The sequence below is a fragment of the Cyprinodon tularosa genome, unplaced genomic scaffold, assembly GCF_016077235.1.
Source record: "Cyprinodon tularosa strain WSP-4 unplaced genomic scaffold, ASM1607723v1 ctg357, whole genome shotgun sequence".
NCBI classification, from domain to species: Eukaryota; Metazoa; Chordata; class Actinopteri; order Cyprinodontiformes; family Cyprinodontidae; genus Cyprinodon; species Cyprinodon tularosa.
In genome coordinates, this window is record NW_024039071.1 from 718,497 (window position 1) to 737,046 (window position 18,550).

General features: G+C 37.3%; 1 long non-coding RNA gene across 1 annotated transcript; it reads right to left on the reverse strand.

The window, feature by feature from the left end:
- Positions 1 to 4,151: 4,151 nt before the first annotated feature.
- On the reverse strand, positions 4,152 to 13,810 carry LOC119790179. The gene is made up of 4 exons (XR_005281682.1): positions 13,753 to 13,810; positions 13,203 to 13,300; positions 12,858 to 13,035; positions 4,152 to 5,289 (listed from the first exon to the last, which is right to left on the reverse strand). It is a non-coding gene; the product is annotated as an uncharacterized LOC119790179 (long non-coding RNA).
- Positions 13,811 to 18,550: the final 4,740 nt, after the last annotated feature.

The window sequence follows — 18,550 nt, forward strand, 5'->3', positions numbered from 1 at the left end:
GAGTTCCTCTGTTTGTCTTTATCCTATTTCTAGAAGTAGAAGTCAATTAAATAGAACTACTTTTATGTGGAAAACAAAAATAGCAGATCTTTAACATCGTTCTCATGTTTTATGTTCTACAAAAGAAATAACAGTTGTTATTTATACCTGAACTACCGTCAAAAATGCAAAAACAGTAACACCAAAGAAATATTGGTAAAAGGGAGTCAGAAATGTTAATAGCTTACAGTCTTTGTTCATTTTAACAGCAGTTTTCTGAACTCCTGTCTGACTCAGAATATTTAGTTTTATAAAGAAATCCTAACGTTGGTTTCTTACATTTCTAAAGTATCACAAATCCAAACTCTCTCCTGCTTCTTTACAGAACTGCAATCAGAAACTTTCTCCTGATTTAGCCTAGATAATATTTCATTTTTTAATTGTACTACTTTCGTAGCCTATTGATAACCGGTGTAATAATAGGTTAATGATAAACATCTCCCTGAAATTAGTTTTTGGAACTTGGGATGGCTGCTATATTAATTAGGCTATGTAATCTAGGCTATGTATAGGCTTAAAAAAAAAAACAAAAAAAATCCACCCTTCTTTTATTAAAACTAGACTACTGTATATATATATATATATATATATATATATATATATATATATATATATATATATATATATATATATATATATATATATATATATATATATATATATATATACATGAAAGCCCAACTTAGTACATTGTAAATATGAAATGACAAGAAAAAACTTTCATACTTGTTAATTTCATTTTATTAAGTTGCTACCAGAAATAGAAAAAAACCCCCACATATTAATATTAGTGAATCACAATACTATTGAAGAGCTCATTTATTATAGTACTTTAAATTCAGAAATAAAAATTTTAATGTTGAAATAATAATGATAAAAAGGTTAATGTTTCTAAGACTTTATCTCTCTAAATTTTGATCCTCTTTCAATTGTACAGAATACAATATATACAGAATATATATATATATATATATATATATATATATATATATATATATATATATATATATATATATATATATATATATACACTATATTGCCAAAAGTATTTGCTCACCTGCCTTGACTCACATATGAGCTTAAGTGACATCCCGTTCCTAATCCATAGGGTTCAATATGACGTCGGTCCACCCTTTGCAGCTAGAACAGCTTCAACTCTTCTGGGAAGGCTGTCCACAAGGTTTAGGAGTGTGTTTATGGGAATTTTTGACCATTCTTCCAGAAGCGCATTTGTGAGGTCGCACACTGATGTTGGACGAGAAGGCCTGGCTCTCAGTCTCCGCTCTAATTCATCCCAAAGGTGTTCTATCGGGTTGAGGTCAGGACTCTGTGCAGGCCAGTCAAGTTCATCCACACCAGACTCTGTCATCCATGTCTTTATGGACCTTGCTTTGTGCACTGGTGCACAGTCATGTTGGAAGAGGAAGGGGCCAGCTCCAAACTGTTCCCACAAAGTTGGGAGCATGGAATTGTCCAAAATGTCTTGGTATGCTGAAGCATTCAGAGTTCCTTTCACTGGAACTAAGGGGCCAAGCCCAGCTCCTGAAAAACAACCTCACACCATAATCCCCCCTCCACCAAACTTTACACTTGGCACAATGCAGTCAGACAAGTACCGTTCTCCTGGCAACCGCCAAACCCAGACCCGTCCATCAGATTGCCAGATGGAGAAGCGCGATTCGTCACTCCAGAGAACGCGTCTCCACTGCTCTAGAGTCCAGTGGCGGCGTGCTTTACACCACCGCATCCGACGCTTTGCATTGCACTTGGTGATGTATGGCTTGGATGCAGCTGCTCGACCATGGAAACCCATTCCATGAAGCTCCCTGCGCACTGTTCTTGAGCTAATCTGAAGGCCACATGAAGTTTGGAGGTCTGTAGTGATTGACTCTGCAGAAAGTTGGCGACCTCTTCGCACTATGCGCGTCAGCATCCGCTGACCCCGCTCCGTCAGTTTACGTGGTCTACCTCTTCGTGGCTGAGTTGATGTCGTTCCCAAACACTTCCATTTTCTTATAATACAGCTGACAGTTGACTGTGGAATATTTAGGAGCGAGGAAATTTCACGACTGGATTTGTTGCACAGGTGGCATCCTATCACAGTTCCACGCTGGAATTCACTGAGCTCCTGAGAGCGACCCATTCTTTCACAAATGTTTGTAAAAACAGTCTGCATGCCTAGGTGCTTGAATTTATACACCTGTGGCCATGGAAGTGATTGGAACACCTGATTCCAATAATTTGGATGGGTGAGCAAATACTTTTGGCAATATAGTGTATATATATATATATATATATATATATATATATATATATATATATATATATATATATATATATATATATATATATATATATTACAGTGTGACAGTGGCAAAAAAATTCAAACAGAAGAAAGCTTACAGATGATGAAATCATATATAAAAATTTTGTTAACAGAGGAAGAGGAAATATCTCTGACAGACTGTGGGATGACTAATAAGGCATATTTATGTACATAAATAACTGAAAAGAAGAGAAAACAAAAGCAAGTTTATACATTCTGGTTTATAAATGCAAGCAACCTTTAGGCAGGACTAGGCCTTGTTAGAATTTGCCAGACCATGGTTCAGACTGAGATTCCCCCTTTCAATTCTGATTACTATTGATTCTCGATTTTAATGCTTCCAAGAGGAATTATCATAACTGTTTATATGTGTTAAATTATATGGCTATAATGAGCTGAATACAATAAGCTGAATTTCTCAATTGTTTTAAAATTTAAGTTTATGAAGAATATTACTATAAGTAATCAGGTGGTTATTTTCAAATAGTATATAAATGCCAAACCAATAAACTCTTATATAAAACTTTTACATTTTACACCTTTGCTTGGGGCTTTATTTTTGCATTTTGGAGGTATGTATGCTGTGTAAATTAAATGTTATTATTTAATTGATTCTTTATGCAGTTCGATGCTAGCCTGAGTGCTGGATCTAGAAGAAAAAGCAGTATGTTGTGCTATTGAATGTATACCATTACCTACAGTTCTTATATATCCTCAGCATTGTTTACTGGCTCTCAATCCCATTCCAACTAGTAGATTAAAGTAGTAGTTATGGTGATTTAGTACTCAGTCTTTGTGAGTACAAAAGTTTCATATGCAACAGATGCCAACAAAAAAGCCTTGTTGGAACTTTATTCATTAAACTATTTAATTAAATATGATTATGTTATGTAAACAGAATTTCAGTTTTTATTTTTCTGTCAAACTTTAACTATACAGCTACATTTTTACATCACTGAATTTAACAATCAAGAAAATGGTACAGTGTACCAGCTGGGGTACGATAACCTATAAACCAGATTAATATGTGTCGTTCAATTCAGTTCCCACACTGAATCCAATCGGTAGCCTTCTGTAGAACATGTTTGCAAAAGGAAAGGATAATCAGGAAGATTTTTCAAGCTGACTGGGTTCCTGCCTCCTATGTCGTGTGTTTAGCCAATCACAGCAACAGTCATAGCTAAGACGAATCACATTCTTGATGTGTTTCACTGGGTTAACGGATAAATCAAACTCCTACTGTACCAAATTCCATCAGGAAGAACACACAAACATCTTCCCAACCACAGAGGGGAAAAAAATCACGTTCTTTTGCTTGTTTTTCAAAAGGAAATAGCTGAAACGAGCATAGCCATGTTTATTTTGCTTAAGCCTTCCGCCTCTGGTTGATGTGTTGACATCATACACTTCATTGCATTTCATTGATCTAATAATATTTCTGTATCAAGGCATTTAGAAGCTTCTGGGAAGATTCATTTTTTGGAGTTTGCAAATGTCGTGACAAGTCATCTTGCTTGCAAGTGGTATGGTGAAGCAGCAAAAAGTCTCTTACACTGAATGCTGAACCAAGCTGGTCCAGCTGTGGCTTTTACTTCAGGTATTGTACTTGAAAGAAAAGTTGTTCATGGGGTCATGCACTTTCTGGGCATTTATGGGCAAAACTTGCTATACACTTGCATAAATGTCCTCCATTCTCCAATAGCCCCTCTGTTTCCTTGGGTTTCTGTTTTGCCATTTTCTTTTCACAAGGTTAGTTAGTATAGGTTGGTGGGGGGATTTTTTTTTTAATGAATCTTATAATTCTTTTCTGTCTGGTGCCGGGCTTTTCCTGTTTATTTGGGGGCTTGACACAGGATCGCCGAACCTAAATAATTCCTAGCATCACTCTGACTGCTGTGCGGTGTGGTGTGGCCAGTGCAAGTAACCCAGATTATTAAAATCAATGTGTACACTTTAACCAGCAATGGTGTTGTCCAGGTGGTTATACTAAAATGATTCCTTAAGAATGAAGTTTGGTTGGACACCCAAGTGGTCCAGTGTCAAGCGCTAAGAAGTACACCAGCATAACAGGAAATCAAGAACCATACAGAAAAAAAGTCCATGTGCATTTATACATAATTTTTTCTTTTTTTTTAGGGCACTAGTGGCTTGTTTTTTCTGACAGTAGGCTGACAGGAAGGGGGTTATGAGAGAAGGGGAGAGACATGCAACAATGGACCACAGGCTGGATTCAAACCCACGAAAGCATCCGTACATGGGTGGTGCACACTAAACACTGCGCCACCTGCATGCCCCATTTAAAATAATAAAATGAAGCCACTGACTTAAGGTAATTTGACTAATAGAAGCAAAAAGACAAAACAGAAACATGAGCAAACAGAGGGGCTGTAGGAGAATAAAAAATTATATTTATGCTACAAAGAATAGTTTTGCCCTAAAAAAAAATGTGAACCGACATGATCTTCTTTTCTATCTATCCCTGTTTTGGGGCCAAAGCTGAGCAACCCTGGTTGTTGCCAGAAATAGCATGTTTAACTACATATTTTTATATACATTTTTACCCATTTTGATCCTACAATAAAATAACATTTCAGTTTTTTTGAATTTCAAAATTAATTTTTTTTTTCATATTTATTTATCAACATTCTAGGATTTGGGTTGGTTGCCTTTTGGTTTTTTCTGCTTTATTTTTTTGTTTCGTTTTGTTTTATCATTACCTTGTGAGCTTTTTCGTAAGAATTTTTTAATTTCATCTACTGCCTGCTCATTCTGTGGACAGAACAGCAAACCTGCAAAGGTTTCATGGAAGAGAACATGAACATCCAGGCAAACATTATTGGTGGTTTCAGACCAGTCAATCCCAGCAGTTGAGTAGTCAGTATCCCGTGTGTGGTGCATCAAAACCAGGATAATATTTTGGTCCTCTGTTGAAGGAAAGAAGAAATGGGATTTAATGTTGCAACATACTTTCCTACTTAATCTAAATCTTATCGTTAAATTGTCAATCTCAAAATAAGTAATAAAACGACTACTAATTTAATGTGCAAGAAAAAACAAAACAGTATTTTAATCATAGATTATAAATAACACACTGAATATAGAAAAATGAGCAGTATACCAAGACACAAACCATGGCAAATTCTTGGATTTTCAAATCTAAGCTTTTCTATATACTGTAACTACAGCAGCAGAAACATCATATTGTGGGGTACACAAGGCAATTTATTCAGTATAAAAAGCAGAGATGTGAACAAATGTAAATAATTTTATTCTAAATCTAAAGTCTTTAAACCGTCAGTCAAATTTAAATTTCCAAGTCTTTTGGCCAAGCTCATTTAAATCTCTGGTATCTATCATCTCTGGTATCTTATCATCCCAACAAATTCAAGATCACCTCTAACCTTTTCTGACTAGAACTCAAGAAATTAAGTGTTAGTCCATGGCACTGAATTATCCCTTATTTGTTAATTATCTTTGAACCCTTTGACATTTATTAGGTTATTGTTTTATCTTTAAACATTTATTTCAGCATAAAAGAAACTTATTTATATTATTTAGAAAACTATTAAAATCTAACATTTAGGTTTTCTAATAAAAATGTTATTGTTAAAATCTGTCGTACTTTACAATCATACAGATAGGGCCTGACATTAAGACCCTCCAACCAACAAAATGTGTCTGAATTTCAGCTGTGAGGGTCGGCACAGCCACTCTTAGCCACTTTGGTTGATTGGGCTCTATTTACTTTTTAATTGTAGTTTTCTCGAAATTCATTTGAAACAGTAAGCAGTTCACCTTCCACTAGACCCACAAGCACACAATGGTGGTCAGTTTGTGACCGATGTCACTTCAGGAAGGTGGCCCTATAGATAAAAAAGTTTTTGAAGCTGTTATAGCACATTTAAACCTGCAGTCCAGTCCTGGCAGGCCAAAAAAAACAACAACAAACTGATGATAGAACAAAGAAAGGGAAGAAAAAAAACTGGAGTTTGACACAGTTGACAACTTAGCGAACGTATCACTATTAGTAAGTTTATTAATTTTTTTAAGTAACACGCAACAAATCTAGGTACTTTTTCTATCTTGTTGGACACAACACTTTTGATGACTTGTTTTAATAATATTATTTAATACTAATAAGTTTTATTATTTTTTACACTGCATAAAATCGTATAAAAGGGGCTTTACTGAAAAAACTTTTCAGAGCTGAATACCTGATAATGACAAGTAGTGTTACACATTTTATGGAGTTTGATTCGCGTATCTAAGGGTTGTTTACACTTTAACAAGTTGTAAATCTAGTTTAAGTAAACTTTTGCATGCCATAGTCAGCTTTAATCATATTAGACATTACTTTGCAACAACAAAATTGTGCCCACAATTGGTCGACTATGGTGTGAACATGAATATGTTTTATAGTGTAGCTTCCCATCTATAGTATCAATAATTTAACCTAAAATGCAGACACCACAAAATCATCCCAAGAGTTTACACCTTTGTTCCACAGTGTAAAGGTCACAGAGCTGGGAATATCCTCCTGAAAGCACAGCAAACCTTCTAGGTTTTCTCCAGCTCTTCTCTGAGCCCCTGGAATTTCTCTTGTTTCATGTTCCCTTTTCCTGGTGCTGCTGTCATTTGATATTTCCATGTCAACCACAATGGCCTTCCTCTGCTTTTTGTCCACCACCACAATGTCCAGTTGATTTGCCATTACTGTTTGGTCCGTCTGTATCTTGAAGTCCCACAGGATCTTGGTCATTCTCTACCATCTTTGGGGGTGTTTCCCGCTTTGTCCTTGGGGTTTCCAGCCCATACTCTGCACAGATGTTCCTGTACCATGGAGGTCTTCAACAGGGGCTACGTGACCCCTAGGTACTGCATGGGGGTCGCAAAACTTTTGATTGATTTGACTTTTTTTATTTTATTCCCCCCTGCAATTTTTTTCCATTGAAATGTATATAGACACACATTAACATGAATTCAACACACTGTAGTAAACAGATAAATGGAGGGACAAGATGTCTTTCAGTTATCAATGCACACATTCAGTGACACAAAGGAGCTTTTTTATGCTGGCCGCCGTTTCATTCACAACACCTGTCCCAGCAACAAGGAAACAGAATCAGAAATACTTTAATAATCCCAGGGAGAAATGACTTTCGTTACATTACTCCATCTGTAATTGTGTGACTATAGGAGCAGTTTGATATAACACAATTTCATACAATATATATTATTAGGGGGTCCCTGCTCCATCTTGTCATCAGTTTTGGGGTCCTTGCCCTGAAAAATGTTGAAGACCCCTGCTGTACACTATTCCAGCCACTTGGTTATGGCACTCCATATAAGCTTTCCCTGCTAGCATCTTACACCCTGCAGTTATGTGCTGGATTGTCTCAGGGGCCTCTTTGCACAGTCTGCACCTGGGGTCTTGTCTGGTGTGTTAGGAATCCAGTTTTGTGTGGGTTGTGTTTTTGTGTTTTTCTCTCCCTCCACCACCAGGTGGTGCCCTGTCCTCGTTGGTCCTCTAACACACCTGCAGCTGGTTGACTCATCACTGAGGACTATTTGAGCCATGGACTGTCACTACCTCGGCGCCAGAGTGTTTGCCAGTTTTGGGTACTCTAGCCAAACTGAGATTAGCTGAGTCTAACTGAGTCTTTGTTTTCACTGAGTCTAACTGTGTTTTTTGTCTTTGCCTTTCAGCAGGAAGTCATCCTGCAAGCTGGATGCTTTGGCCTTCTCCCCCTGGAAGGATTGTTTGTGTCTCACACTGGGCAGGGGATTAACCTACACAAGTTCCGTTCAAGTCCTCCTGGATTTCCAAGTGACAGTCCGCTCAATAGCTCCTCAGGGTCTAACTAAGTCTATACCTGTCCGCCCTCCAACGAGTCTCAACCTCCTAAAAAACCCAAACCGACTGGATTCTGGAATGAAAGTTTTCTCCACTAACGTGAGTCCCGTTTTCTCTGTCTCTCTCTAAAGTTATCATTCAAAGTTCCCACGGATCCTGAACTGACCAATGAAACTTCCCTTCCCTCTTCCAGTTCCGGTTCAACAGTTCACTGTTTCCTGAATCCTACCCTGCTGGTTTCATCAATAAACCTGTTAAAACTTTTACCCTGGTTCTATGAGTGGTTTACTGCATTTGGGTCAGATCTCTTAAGAAAATCATGACATGGTATGGTCGATCTATGCCTCTCGCTCTGATGCTCAGGGCCTGCTCCTGTGCAGCCATGATAAATGCCTCTGTGCTGTCCTTCAGTCCGGCCCTGTCTAGCCATTTGTAGGATTTCCTGATATCAGTTATGTTTCAGTGGCACATCCCGTGTAGGGGCTTATCCTCCCATGACGGAATCCCTAGAACCTCATCTTTTGTTCCCTATTGTCTAGAAATTCACTGAGCACGTTGTCTTTTGGAGCCTTATTCTTGATGTACTTATGGATGTTTCATCCTGGATAGTTGCTCTCACGCACACTAGTTCTCCGCCTCTTACACTTCGGCTAGTGTACAATCTCAGGGTGCTGGATTTGGGGTGGTACCCCCTGTGCATGGTTAGCAGCTTTTGTGTATTAAGATCTGTGGCCTTTATCTCATCCTTTGCCCTGTTTATTATTCCTGCATGGTATCTGATTACTGGTACAGCGTAGCTATGTATTATTGCCATTGAGCTGGCTTCTTATGACCTGCCTTACATTGGAGGTATTTGGTTGTAGCCGCTTTCCTTATCACCTTTTTGAGGTTGCCATTTGCTTGTGGGATTCAAAGGTCCTTGTAACTGTCCTCAATGTCTGCTATTGTTCCTTCTGGGAGGGAAACCCACCGTGTGAAATACCTTCTGACCACACTTCTCTAGTCCAAGTGACATCCTGGTGTCTCTGCTGTATCTCCGAATGGTATGGATCAGTGAATCAATCCTAGCGTACAGCTTGATGTCATCCATGTAGAGGAGGTGACTTGTGGAAGTCCCATGCCTGAGTCAGTATCCATAGCCCATCTTGTTGATTATTTGGCTGAAGGGGTTCAAGCCTATGCAGAACAGCAGTGGGGACATTCCATCTCCTTGGTCTCGAATTACTTTTCTCTCCACCAGGAGCCGATGTTTGGCACCTCTGGTATTTTTACCAGTTTGCTTCTGAGCTGTGCTCATGTATTGGTCCATGGGCCCACTTGTCTTAGCCACTATGATCCCAGACATTAGCTTCCACATTGTGGAGAGGCCGGTTATTGGCCGGTAGATTGATGGGACTGTACCCTTTGAGGGATCCTTCAGGATCAGGATTGTGTGCCCTTTGGTTAGCCATTCAGGGTGGTTCCCATCTTGCCGGAGGCTGGTTCATTTGTGCTACCAAGTGTTCATGGAGTGCCATGAGTTTCTTAAGCCAGTAGACGTGTATCATATCGGGTCCTGGTGCTGTCCGGTTGTTCATACGTGAGACTCTTTCTTGGATGTCTGCCACTGTGGTGGTGGTTCAGAGCCACCAACCACTGTGCATCACTGCGGTGTGCTACCTCCTTCTCCATATGCCTTTCCAGTTCTGTTCAGTTTCCAGCCATGGTGTGGCTGTTCTCCTAATACTCCCCTGCCAATGAGCGTACACTTTCTCTGGTTGCAAGCTAAAAAGGAATTACAACCAAGGCCTCCCACCCCGAAGCTCTTAGTTAATCATATAAACACAATCCAGGGCATGGAGACATAAACTTTTTCACTACACCACCAGAAGGTCTCCAGGTGGGCGCTCACCCACCTGGAGACCACTGGGAGCGCTGTGAGAGTCATGTTCTTTGACTTCTCCAGCGCTTTCAACACCATCAGACCTGTGCTGCTGAGGGGGAAGCTGGAGGATGCTGTGGTGGGCAAGCACCTAGCTGACTGGACCACCAACTACCTCACTGACCGTCCGCAGTACATGCGGCTGCACGGCTGCCAGTCAGAGGTGGCACTCTGCAGCACCGGGGCCCACCAGGGCACCGTCCTGTCTCCTTTTCTTTTCACCCTCTACACTTCAGACTTCACCTACAACACAGACAGCTGCCACCTCCAGAAGTCCTCAGATTACTCGGCCATTGTGGGCCGTGTGTCTGAGGGGAACGAGCTGGAATACCGGTCGGTCATCACGGACTTTGTGGACTGGTGTGAGAGAAACCATCTGTCTCTGAACACCAGTAAGACCAAGGAGATGGTGATCGACTTCAGGAGAAGACCACCACCCCACCCCACCCGTGAACATCCAGGGACAGGACATAGAAACTGTGGAGAGTTTCAAATACCTGGGTGTTCATGTCAATAATAAACTGGACTGGACTCACAACACTGACGCTCTGTATAAAAAGCGCCAGAGCCGCCTCCACCTCCCGAGGAGGCTGAGGGCCTTTGGAGTCAGCAGGCCCCTCCTTAAAACCTTTTATGACTCTGTGGTGGCCTCAGCCGTCCTCTACGCTGTCGTCTGCTGGGCCCCTGGCAGCTCAGATTGGGACAGAAAGAGACTGAATAAGCTGGTGAGGAAGGCCACTTCTGTCCTGGACTGCCCTCTGGACTCGGTGGAGGAGGTGGCTGAAAGGACGATGCTGTCCAAACTCACATCCATCATGGACAATACCTCTCACCCCCTGCACCAGACTATAGAGGAGCTAAGCAGCTCCTTTAGTCAGAGACTTAGACACCCTGTCTGTAAGAAGGAGCGCTACCGCAGGTCATTCATTCCTGCTGCCACAAGACTCTATAATAATGCACTATAACCACAATAACTCCTGTAAAAACCACTGTGCAGCTACATTATAGTTTTTTTATTTATTGACTGTGCAATATCCTGTGCAATATGCTGAATGTGCAATATTTCTCCACCTGTATATATGCCATCCGGATTGTACATATTTTTATTTCTTATTTTTTTTATTTCCTTTTTTTATCTTGCTTTTCATTGTGTGCGATACATGTACACTTACACCTTCATCCTATTTATCTTGATATACTGTATATACCTGGATATACTGTGTATATATATTGCTTATTCTTAATGCACCTTTTTCCTCCCTGTTTGCACCTTCTGTAACTTCTTTGCCAATATGTGCCGAGTGAATTTCTCCTCTGTGAGATCAATAAAGCTCATCTAATCTAATCTAAGAAAAAAGACTGTTGAAGAAATGGATCACACATTTAAAGATGTATGATACTAGTTATATATAAACTAGAAAAATATGGGTTTTACGGTGTAATCTGTTGCCTGCACCTGATAACTCAGAGCTGTAAGTTAATGTGCAGCATGTTTTTTTTTTTTTTTTTATGGTCTAGCCTTCAATTGTTTTTTTGTTTTGTTTTTTCAAATTATTGACAGATATCAGAAAAAACTCGACCTAAAATATTGTTTTTCAGGTAATTTTTTATATATTAGTGGATTGGAAACTGTTATTTATTTAACTGACACCAATTTGGCATTCCATAGATACCTATGGCCTGCCGAAGATCGTTGGCTCTTGGCAGCTACATGCGACGTATAAGGTGAATTTTTTCCAATCTGTGCACCTGCTCCCAAAAATGTCTGTGCACACCACTGGTCCTGGTCATTTTTTTATTTTTATTTTATTTTACACCAACTAAACGGTTGTTTCTCTTCTACCAGCAGATTTCCACATAGTAATAGTACATCCCTTTTGTACTCAGGGCTATTGCAGACTACCATAGGAGGTTGGGATCCTTTGGGGAAAAAAACACACTCGCTCTTTTTAAACTCTTCATGATGACAAGCAGTAGCACCATCTAATTCCTCATTTAAAAAGGGTGGACTACAACAACATGGCACCTGTTATTCTTTGTGCAGAAAACCTTAGTAGATCCCTCGCAGTACGGCCCATGATTGCACATGCAATGTTTGTTTATATTAGCAATTATTTGGTATCTTACTAAATCAGGTCCAAAGTGTACTGAATAAAATGCACATACATTTCGAGCCAACAGTATCCTAGGGACATTGACACTAGGTTAGCAGGGAGAAAATCTAAAGGGTAGGTTATGTTTATCTTTTATTTTAAAAAACAATGCGATTTGATAAAGAGTTCAGGGACACTTTCATGTTGTGGATTATTGCTAGCTATTAACATCCAATGATCAGTTCAGGTCACTGGCTAATAACAGGTATATAATAATAAAACAGTTACTGAGACTTTAGTGTTTGAAAAGTCCAAGTCAAGTCTCAACTCATTAAGGCACAAATATACGTCAAGTATGAAGTGTTTTATTTTTGCAATTCAAGTCACCATTTGTTGTCCTAATCAAGCTTGAAAATCAGATCTGGATAACATGGACTACCTTGTGCCATTTTTGTTTATAGGGGTTGTCCATAGTGTTTTTTTCTATTGTGGTTGTTTAAACTACCTAAAATGGGGGACAACAAAGCAGAATACTTAATCCTCAGCTTAGATTTCTTAAAAAGGTTTAAAGTATATCTTTGTTTTTAATGAGAAAAACATAGAAACTATCCCTAAATTCCTTACTTTTCACAGTTTCCAAGGCTGCCTCCACATCTGATCCAACACGAGATGTGATGGGACAGAAAACGATAGTGTAGTGTTGCTTCATCTTCTTTGTTTTCACTCCCTTGAACTTCTTAGCAATTTTTTTCATCAAAGCTTCATCTGCCCCAAAGGTTTCACCTGTAGTGTGTTTCTCAACCTAAATAAACAGTGAAAACAACCAAGCTAAGTTCACCATAAAATAATGACAACTTGAGGCTTTCCATAAAGAACATTTTTAGCAGTCTTTCAATTAATCTGTGACAATACAAGACCTGATTGAAGAAAAAAGATTGATGAAGCACTATGCTAATTTACACCCCTTACCTTAAGCTTTTTTAGTTTCCCTTTCACCCATTTTTCATCGGCTTCTTTAGTTCCTTCTTTAGGAAGCTTATTTAATTTTTTGAACATCTTTTGGCTTCCTAGCAGAAAGGAAATAAATAATACTGTAAGTAGCTCCATCCATCCATCCATCGATCAATCGATCGATCAATCCATCCATCCAAAAAAGACAAAAAAATTCAAATAAAGGAGGTCAGAGACTCACCAACCTATCTAAATTCCAATTTTTGAAAGCAGTAAAAATCCAGTAAATTCCAGTTTATGGGTATTTAACTTTAAATACCTATAATAACTATTTAAAGTATTTAAAAGAGGGAAACCTTATGAATTATAAAGCTAAATTGGTTTAATCTTGAAAAAGACTGTTTCATGCCAAACTAGAAATGAAAATTAAGCTTGTAAGTTAAAGGCATTCACATTTATTTATCCACGGATGTGAGTGTGCAAAGTTTTAAAACAGTAAAAGCTTCTTTTATCAACTACATTTTCCAAAATACAGTCCAACATGACAAAAATAAAACGTAACCCCTACCTTTTCTGTTGGTTGTGCTCCTGTTTGGAAAGAGTGAAAGAGTGAACCACACGACACAACAGAGAGCAGAGGAATCTTTCACTTTCATTTTTTGAGAAACAACCAAGTATACAGGAAGTTGGCTTACCTTTTACATTAAAGGACTGCACGACAACAGACTTTATTCTGACCACTTTTTTTTGTACTATAGCAACAGATATATTTTTGCTGTTATTGATTAAAGCTTTTAGTGCTTATCAAAAACTAAACATATAACTTTACAAAAAAAAAAACAACAACAAAGAAACTGTTGATTGAGACTTTAAGGTGAATATGAAGATGAATATTAAGGTAATATAAGAATTACATAAAAAAAATAAGACTATAAAAATGACTAAATCCGTAAGATATACATAAACATATATAGAAACAACAACATTCACTGTTTCATATAAGATGGTAATAAATAAGGTAGGCCTATACAGATGTGATTCAAATAGCATTAGCTTTCTTAGAAGATTCTCTGAGTGGAGAGTTAGTAAAGGGTTGTTATGTTGTACAGGAAATTTCTTGAATTTAAAAAAATATAATTAAAAAGTGGCCAGAATGACCACCCTTCTTTCAATACCAAAAACACAAACCTTCCATCAACAGTCTGTCCCCTTCAGGATATCTTGATGATACTTTGTGCTGCAGCTGCAGCCTTCCAGCCATTGGCGTCTGTAAACCCTTTTCACAGGGGCACGTGCCCCGTTGTGGATCTGCAGTGCCTGGGTATATCTGGCGCACTGATTTTTTTAATTAATTAAAATATTTAATATTTATTTAGACTACTTTAGTTCGAATGTAAGTCTGACATATGTGGACGGAGTAATCAGAATCCACTTGCCACTCTTCTATTTGATTAAATAATTTTTTGTAGAAACATGAAAGTTGGCATATTTGTTTATCAAAGGCTCTGATACCTACAGTCTAAATATTATTTCTCTTTCTATTATTGTTTTTGATTTATTAAACATAGTTCAACACAAACCTCTGTTTTTCAAATGTTGCCAATCTCCCTCATATTTCACAGGGTGCTGTGTCTTTTCTAAAACATTTTGTCGAAAAACAGCCCTGAAGCTTCATTCCCCTTTCCTTAATGAATTAAATGGTGCCGGAATTATATCAATAGGACCTTTATGCCAAAGTTATAGCTCTAAACACAGCTGAAAAACACATGTTTTGAAATGGATGCCTCTCCCAAGCTATTTGATGTACAAATATGAAGTTTAGTATGGAACATTCTCAGACCCTTCTAGCACTCACATTAAAGGAATTTTGCCATGCAACTGCGTTGTATATATTATTCTATTATTCTTATGGTTTTCTGTCCTTTCCTCTCAGATTCTACATGCACATTAGCTCATATAGTGTTGTGCCATGTGTTGCATTTCTGAACTTAAGAGTATGTTTTTTGTAATTTAAAATCAGCCATACTTCTGCCATTTGCTTCTCTATGATTCCTCTATTTTCAGGAAGGCCATTAAGCTTTTCTTATTGCTCATTTCTAGCACTTTACAAAAGTTATTGCTTCCAGGTTTAGCTGAATTATTTTCTCTCCATGTTTCACATTACTTCAACTTTTAAACCCTTTCATCAAGCTTCTTATGTAGCACTAAGCTGCTCAATCAATACTACGTTCTTTAACATTAATAATAATAATATATTTTATTTGTATTGCACTTTACATTTCAACAAAATCTCAAAGTGCTACAAAATTCATAGTTAAAACAAAACCGTACAATAAAAACAGCATACATAGTTAAAACGAGACATTACAATAAAATAACTTACGTATAGTAAAAAACAAAATAGTAAAATAACCATAAAACCACACAGATAAAGTACTAATGTTCAAAGGCCATTTTAAATAAAAAATGTCTTGAGGCCTTTCTTGAACGCCTCCACATTTTAGTCTCTACCCTTAAACCAAACCTGTATTTCTTCAACCAGATAAGATGCCAGGTTTTTTTTCTTTTTTTTTTTCAAATTTTTGTTCTGATTCTGCTAATTTAATACATTTCAGCCTATATTTTCAACATTGGCTTAATTCTGCTCTATTTCTGAACAGGCATTAAGCTTTTCTATTTGCTGCTATTTCATAAAATGTCTGTCATGTTTTGGCTGTTGGCTTCAGCTAATTTTCAATGAAAAAATTAAGCATTTTTCTTTTCTGCTATTTCAGACCATTTCACCAGAATTTTGCCATTTTCAGCTTACAGTTTAACATAATGCATCCTCATGGCTGTTTCACGGGAACAGCTATTTTTCTAGTTTCTATTAATCTTTGGGAATCCTCATTCAATATTTCTTAGAACAGTTGAAGGAAGTAAATTATATATATATTGTCAATAAAAATATCAATAAAAGTTTGACTCACTCTGGTGACATAATCCTACTCAATTCAGTTTTTAACCTACATCTGTAATCTAATCTATTATTTCTAACTGAACAATAGCCAATGTTTTCAACTATTCAAAAACATTCAGGTTTTGTGTAGTACATTTTCTGACATAGAAACAGTTTTCTACATTTTAGAGCCCATATGTCATATGCTTTTAGTTATTAACTCAAGTTTTAGTAACAGGTGATAATTATCTTTAACGCCCTCATTCCGGGAGACAGAGGCGTCTAAATGTTGAGTCGACAGGGCTTATCAGGATAGTTAATCTCATGCCTGTAAAACTGAAACTTAGACTTTCTGAACTCATAAAGACATCAGGTTAACTTGCTCCAGCAAAAGAAGCTGACATTCTTTACTATTGCAATGTATTTGTAATAAATGTAGGTTTATATTCTCTATTTATAACTTGTTGGATCCCTCATCATTACATATTTTTTCAATGTTTTTTTTTTTTTGCCTTATGTTTAATTTTAAAATCTACAAAGTGAAAGTGAAATCTGAAGATAAGCTTTAGTAGAGTCACTTTTACTTTCTCTTTTTAAGATCACTTGAGGATTTATGTCGAAGGTCCAGAAGATTGATTTCTCCCTCTTTTTCAATGACATTCTGCTGATTGTTATTTATCCAATGACTCATGTAATTAAATAGCTAAAAGTATTTGTTTAAGATTTATGCCAGACAGGTTAAATTGTTTTATTTTTCCAAATGTATTTAGGATCATTAAAATGAATCTTATTTTCAGCAGTTCTTTAAAAGAAAATACATGGTTTCAGCTGCTCCTTCCCATGATAACATATTACAAATAGATAGTAGTACGGTTTATCTGTTTTTCTGCACAAGCTGATTTTATCATGTACAGATATTTATCCACCAGTTTTGACCAGGATTTCCTGTTATACTGTACTTACTAAACTTTAAAGATGAGCTCATGTAATTTTCGCAGGTTTCAGCGATCCATGTATAATTGTCCAGATGTGAGTATATGTGTGTTTTAAATATTGGCATATATTTTTGACTTAAGCTTTCTTATTGAGAGATGATACAGAAAAAAAATCTTCCTTTTTATGATAGTATACAATATACTGTGTAGAAAAGAAATGTATCCCTCCTTACTGATTCCTTCAGACTTTCAGTTTTCTTAATAAATAGGTCTCAGATTGAATCAGATTAAAAAAAAAATGTTTCCTCAGATAAAAACAAAGTGCAAATGTCAAAGTATTTTTTTAAAGTCAAAGCACTTATTAAAGTTAACCTAACAGTGTATAAAAAAGTGATTATACCGTACCACTTTGTTTTTAATCTTGCTACTCAAGGCACACTATCCTGCATATTTTAGATATTTCTTATCATACACCCCACACCGTGCCCCATATGTACACACTTAAGGCTAGCAACTTTTCAACAGCTGTTTATTAACTAAGTAATTTCTTAAACACAAAACACAACAGTATTTGGTCTTTTATTTTCTATTTCAAATACTTTTAATCTTGTAGCTTTGAACATTGGTTATGCTTTCTGTTTTTCATGGGACTTCAGCATACAGTGCACCTTGCCACGGTGTCATCATTCTTCATCATGGCCGGTTCTAGACAGGGGACAACGGGGGCCAGTGCCCCTGTAGATCATGTCTGGCCCCTGTTATGGCCCCTGTACTGAAGAAATAATACTTAAAAGAAATCCTAATGATGACATGTGCTGTAACAGACATGGTTACTGATAGGTCATTTGGATCTATTTCATTATTTTTCTTTACAAATTCTGTTTTACTAATTATTCAAAAACAATAAGGTGATAGCTTCAGTGGTACTGAGATAGGATCCCAGTTTTCATCTGCCATTTTTTTTTGTTATTCACAACAAATAAAGAAAAAATGCTCTAATTTTTACAGATTAATGTTACCGTTTTTCTTGAGTCCTAATTCAAATATTATAGAAAATGCTAGTTTTACCTTAAATTAAGTCAAAAATATGCAAAATAAATTATAAATTTATATTGACCTCATAAGAAATAGATTTTTTATTTAACCTTTTTGAATAGAAATTCCCCCTCATGCAGCTCTCTTAATATATTTGAATCCCTTGCCCTGTTTTGTATTTCATGCTTTTCTGGGCCACCATGAAAACATGGTGGCCCCCTCCTGGCCCCCTGGTACATTTGCTCTAGATCCGCCACTGTTCCTCACCTTCACTAGACGTGGATATACTTTAGTATATTCAATTGCTGCTAAATTAGTCTGATATTTTCGCTTTTTACTCGAGGATTCAACCTCTGCAGTTTCACAGGATGCACAGCTTTGATTGGTAACTAGGTGACTAGCCTAGAGAGTAGCCCAGAGAAACTTATCGCACTGATCCAATCAGCCTTCTGACAACT